A 6,037-nucleotide genomic window follows, 5' to 3' on the forward strand; every position below is an offset into this window, starting at 1 on the left:
AAAGTTTAAAGCTCGACAGGAGCTTTCTCACCCAATACTCCCTCTCATCTTTAGTCTCTTTCTTTCTACTGGCTCTCTCCAAGGGAGCTATGAACACAATCAGTTATATTTATGTCATCCCTTAAAAAAACAACTTTCATTTGACTCTGCCATCCCCTCCAGCTATTGTCCTATGAAGGATATAGGAATTAATTGCTGCCAAGTTCCAAGAGCAACTGCCCAAACTCACACCTACTTGCTGCTAAATCTCTTGAAATCTGGCTTCCTGATCACTCTTCTACTGACCCAGTTCCAGGTATGGCTACTGTTGATTTCTTTTCAGTAGATCTTTCTTTCTCAGTTGTTGCTCTTCCCAATTTGTGCAGTTTGGTATACTTTTGGTGACCCCATAGCTCAGATTATTTCTAGGACACACTTCAATCACAGAAAATGATTATTTGGGTCTCCATCCTATTTGAGGAGTAGAATGGGTCCACATTTCTTCAGGGAAAGGCCATTAGAGAGAAAAAAAGACTTCAGGAAGAATACAACACGAGATGTGTTATTTCCTCCACCATATCCCTATTCCCAATTTATCATGCCAGAGACTGTTATATTTTCTTGAGTATAAACAGCAATACTCTCTCTAACAGTTGAACTGAGATATCTCACTTCCCATAGGAGAACATTCACTGTGTGTTATCAACATAGTCTAATCTGTATAAGAACTTCTCTGATTTCCGTTTTCCTATCAATGTGGATAAATGGGGAGTATCTGGGGGAGGGAGTCAGGCCTTTGGATATACAGCTTTGGGCATTCCTTCCCCATTAAGAGCTAATGATCAGGAGAGGGGCTTGAATCTAAAACTTATTTTTCTCAGGACTATATTTGATGGGGCAGGGGTAGATAAGAGTTCTAGCCCAGTGATCCTCTTTGAGGATACCAGAGTAGCTAACTTTGTGGCCACAGTCTCCTACTCCCCTCAAAAATTAAAGTTGAAGAAGGGTGGGCAGAAGTGACTGCAGAGATATAATTCATGCTTCTATTTGAGTCAAATCTAGAAAAATACATGTGCAACACACATACATATAAGACATGATGATCTTAGCTCCTCGATCCTGGTCAGACCCTATCTGCAAGACTGGATTCAGTTTGGAGCAACACATTCTGGAGATACTGATCATGGAGGTGTCCTGAGGAGAGGAATGAATGTGGTGAAGAACCTGAAGATCATCCCCCATGAAGGCCATTTGGGAAGACAAATGGAGATAAGGTACATGGAAGGGTGCCTCCATTTGTACTAGCTGGCCCAAGAAGGCAGAACTAGGAGTCACGAGCAGAAGATGTGAAGAGGCAAACTTGGGTCCTTCCTCACAAACAGAGCTGTCTAAAAGTACATGAGGCTGCCTCGGAAGGCGGTGGCCAAGTGCCACTTCTGGGGTCTTGGGGCAGGAGCTGAATGACTGGCCAGAGGTCTCTGAAAGCCTGAAAGGCTGCGCTCTGTCCTGGCTCTCCTGCCACAGGTCAGATTGCCCCTTCCTCCATGAGGTCATTCTCCAGCTCCCTTAGCAGGGGCCTTCTCGTCGATTTGTCCTTAGGCCTCTTATTTCTCTCTTCCTTATCTCTCTCTCTATATATATATTTGCATCTATATATAAATAAATATACACATACACCCTTCCTTTCTTAGATAGCTCATCCAGCATGTGAGAGTATCTTCAGAACAGGAACTGTTTCCACCGGTGTTCCTGCAGGCCCCAATACTGAGGGCCTCGGACTCAGCGGCCACTGAGGTCCTGCAGGCTGAAGTTGTGAGTGGGCCCCAGACTCAGCAGCGGAGGCTCCCACCGTCCCACGCTCCACAAGTCCCACGCTGCCAGTGCTTGCGGGGATCTCTTCCAGGAGGTCCCAGAGGCATCGCCACTTACAGCAAGCAAGGGCATCACCTTCCCCTCCAAAGCGCCCCCCTCTCCCAGTCACTGAGATTCAGGAGCCCGTGGTCAGCCTCGGCTTCCACCCCTCAGCCCCGCATCCGATCAGCTGCCAAGTCCTTCACCTGCTCTTCTTGATTCTGTTCCACAGGACCCCGCGCTAATTGAGGCCTGGGAAGCAAGATCCCAGGAGGCTCTTTCCCTTCCCAGTCCATCCTGGCTCCCAAGTCCCCCGCGCTCCCGCCCTCCCCAGCGCCGCGCCCGGGATCCCTCAGGATTCCGCTCCTGCCCCTGCTTCCTGGAGAAGCCCTTTAAACGGAACTTCAGAGGGGGACCCCCGGTGGCGCAGTCAGACCAGGTCTGGCGCCGTGTCTTCCGCACCAACCTCTATTTTAGTGAGATACATACTAATAATAACCACATCGCCCCATATTGTAAGGCTTTGAGAGAGAACCTTCCGCTCTGGCCACTTTGAGTCTCCAGAACCATTAGCTACTGAAGCCCAGAAAGCTGAAAGGGCTTCCCTAAGGTCACACAGGTAATAAGTACAAGAGATGAGTTCGCATTCAAAGCCGCATCCTCCAACTCCTAAGGTACCATTCTACATTCTACATTCCTGTTCTAAGCTCCCTCCCAGCCCTGACATCCCCTGCTCTAAGCCACCTCCCAGCTCTGACATCCCTGTTCTAAGCCCCCTCCCACCTCCGACACCCCCTGCTCTAAGCCCCTCCCACCTCTGACATCCCCAGTTCCAAGCTCCCTCCCAGCCCTGACATCCCCTCTCCAACCCCTCCCACCCTCCACATCCCTGTTCTAAGCCCCCCCTCCAACATCCCTGTTCCTAGCCCCTCCCACCTCCGGACACCCCTGCTCAAGCCCTCCCACCTCCCAGCATCCCCAGTTCCAAGCTCCCTCCCAGCTCCCGACATCCCCTGCTCTAGCCCCCCCCTCCAAACATCCCTCTCAAGCCCCTCCCACCTCCGACATCCCCTGTTCAGCTCCCTCCAGCTCTGACATCCCTGTTCCAAGCTCCCTCCCAGCTCTGACATCCCCTGCTCTAAGCCCCTCCCACCTCTGACATCCCCTGCTCTAAGCCCCTCCCATCTCCGACATCCCCTGCTCTAAGCCCCTCCACTTCCGACATCCCCTGTTCTGAGCTCCCTCCCAGCTCTGACATCCCTGTTCCAAGTTCTGCCCAGCTTTGCCTTTCCCAGTCCTAGTTCTAAGGTCTCTCATGGCGGGAACCAACTGCAAACCTAGTTAGACACGCACTAGGACATACACCGCACATGTGGGGAGCGGGGCCGCTTCAATGTTATATAAAGAGGAGAAAGCAGCACTTCAAATGGGACCAACCATCTCAAGTTCCTGACCCTTACACCCGCCTCCGTTGCCCTAGCAACCGCAGTTCGATCACTCGGTGCTCGACTTCTCCACGCTCTCTATCCTCGCCCCAGGGCCCCTGGCTGCGCGTCGTTCCCCCGAGCCCTTCGGTGCGCACGCGCAGGAATGAGTTAGGGAGGGCGGTAGAGAGCAGAACGACCGTTTGGGGGTGGGGGGGAACTGTGGGAAGGGGTAAGGGGGAAGTCGGAGAGAAGCGGAGGCGGAGGAGGCGGTGATAGAAAGGCGCTTTAGCGGGTGCGGCCTAGGGAAGGTGAGGAAAAAGTCGCCCAGGGTCCAGGAGGTGTCGAGGCTCGCAGAGGGAGGAGAGCCCGCCCCGTGGGTTGGGGAGGGGCGGCACCAGTGCGCGTGTGCCCCACGGACCGGGAGCGGGTTCGGGGAGGGGGCGGGGTCTTCACCAGCGGTCCGCTTCCAGCGGAACAAAGCGGAACTGGCGCTCGCACGCCTCCCCTGCCGTTCGTCTGCGCGTGTGCGGCGGGTCTGTCAGACGCGGGGAGGGCCCGCAGAATATTGGCTGTATGGGCACCCTCGCTGCGCATGTACTCCCGCGGCCCCGCCCCACGGCGGATGCCCTAGAAGGCACTAGCAAAGTTAGCTTTAAAAAAAGGGGGTGTGTCCAGGGGAGGGGCAAAGGTCAGTGGGGGCGTGCCCGGCGCCACTCAGCTTCGCTGTCTTCTCTCCCGCGCAGGATTCGGTCCCAGGCTCCACCGCGGAGGCCGGGGATGCGCTGCCGGGCTGCACCGCAGGACTGAGCGCTCCGCGGGGGCTGGAGGGCGGCCCCAGGGACCCGCCGAGGGACCGGGGCCCTGACCCTTCCCCACCCGCGGCGCTGACCCCTGGCGCGGGTCCATACATCAGGTGGGGCGTGGCCCCGCCCCCGCGGCCCCTCCCCAGGCCGAGGATGCTGAGGGTCGGGCGCAGGCGCCCCAGGCCTTTGTTTGCGCCGCGGGGGCGTCCCCGGACCGCCGGGCTCGGGCTGCCCCTCCCTCGCGCCCTCCTGGAGCACAGGGAGAGCTCGAGCGCAGGCCGGCGGGGAGGCTCCAGCCAGGCCGGGGTCCGGGCCAGACCCTGCGGCGGGGAGCTGGCGTTCTAACCCCTTCCTCCGGGCGCCGCAGAGCGTGGTTCTCATTGCTTTGCACTTCCTCCCCGGGGCTTGTCCCAGGCCCCTGTTCTCGTTAATGTTTCCCCTCCGGAGGACGCTTGTCCGGCTCCCGTCCTGCGCTGCCCGCGCCGGGCAGGGCCCCTCACTGAGCACGGCTGGCGGCGCAGAAAGCCCGGGGCGGGGAGTGGGGCGGGGGGAGCGGCTCCAGGCCGCGCGGAAGAGACGCGCCGGGCCCTGGGCTCCTCGGGACCGTGTGCGGGGCCCGCAGGAGCCCTGGGCCGGGGCCAGGCAGAGGCGGGGCCAGGTGCTGTCGGTCACTTACCGCTGGGAGGCTGGAGGAGCCGGAGCCGCTCCGCGTGCCTCAGTCTCCCCTCTGCGGTAACCCTGGGGCAGCCTAAAGTTCTGCCCTGGGAAAGAGGCTTTTGGGCTAAACCTCCCGCCCAGCGGATCTTGGCTCCCTGCGAGGGAGCGCCCTTTGCCAAAGCAGGTGGGCACCTGCCGCCAGCGCCCGGGATGCGGAGCCAGGGGAGTGCCAGGGGAGGGACCGAGTCCCTCCATTCGGAGGCCGGCTCTCTCCAGGTATATGGAACCATGGAAAGCTGTCGGACCAGTGCAACAAAATAATAGCGCTTCTATAGCACCTGCTTTGTGTCAGGCACCGAGTCCTATGCTAAGCTCCGGGGGGATGAGAAAAATGACTAGCACATGGTCTCTGGTCTCAGAGGCTGAAACTTGCAATGGGCCTACACTACAACGTGGAGAAAGATAATGTAAAACGGAATTCGAATGGAGGCCTATTTGAGGTCCTTAGAACGGAAGAACCTTTCTGAGCAGGGAGTAGGGAAAAGGGGCATTGGAACTGGGTTTGGAAGGATAAGTGAGATTTCAGAAGGTGAGAAGAGGAGAGGTGCAGCAAGAGCTGAAATAAGTAGTGGGAAGGGGATAGGGCAAATGTGGGACAGATGCAGGGAGTATTCACTTTTCCTGAAGTATATGGTACATAGTGGGCAATGATTAGTGATATGAGAGAACACTAGAAAGACATTGGCCGCTCCAGATAGGAGAGTCCCTTGAACATCAAGTTAAGTAGGAAGTGTGGGTTTGCTTGGAGGCAGTTAGAAGTCCCTGAAGGTTGTTGTGGACTCTTAAGATCTGTGTGCAAGGAATATTTCATCTTGCCTGGAGGCTGGTTTAAAGGAAGTGAGGAGACTAGATCTTTAGGTGAGGAGCCGGTGACATTTATCCTGAGACAATGGTCTGGGAATAGAAGTGGAAGAGATAATGTCATTCTATTGTGGACATAGAGAGCCAGGTGCCTGACAGGATGGGGCAGATAATAAGATAATAGGAAGTGTAGATCTCAGGAAGCCCTGGGATTTGTTTGCTTTCCATTTAGGGGATAAGGTTGCACTGACTTTTTATCCAGTTTTTTACAGGGGCACATTTTCTTACAATTTTGTTTACAATTTTTTTAAAATATATTTTTTCCCTCACTTATATGTAAATAACAATTTTTAACTTTTTTTTTTTTTTTTTTTTTTAACGTTCTGAGTTCCAAATTCTCTCCCTCCCTTCCTTCTCTTCTTGAGAAGGCAGGCAAGCAATTTGATATACATATGTAAT

The sequence above is a fragment of the Sarcophilus harrisii genome, chromosome 5, assembly GCF_902635505.1.
Source record: "Sarcophilus harrisii chromosome 5, mSarHar1.11, whole genome shotgun sequence".
In the NCBI taxonomy this organism is placed as follows: domain Eukaryota; kingdom Metazoa; phylum Chordata; class Mammalia; order Dasyuromorphia; family Dasyuridae; genus Sarcophilus; species Sarcophilus harrisii.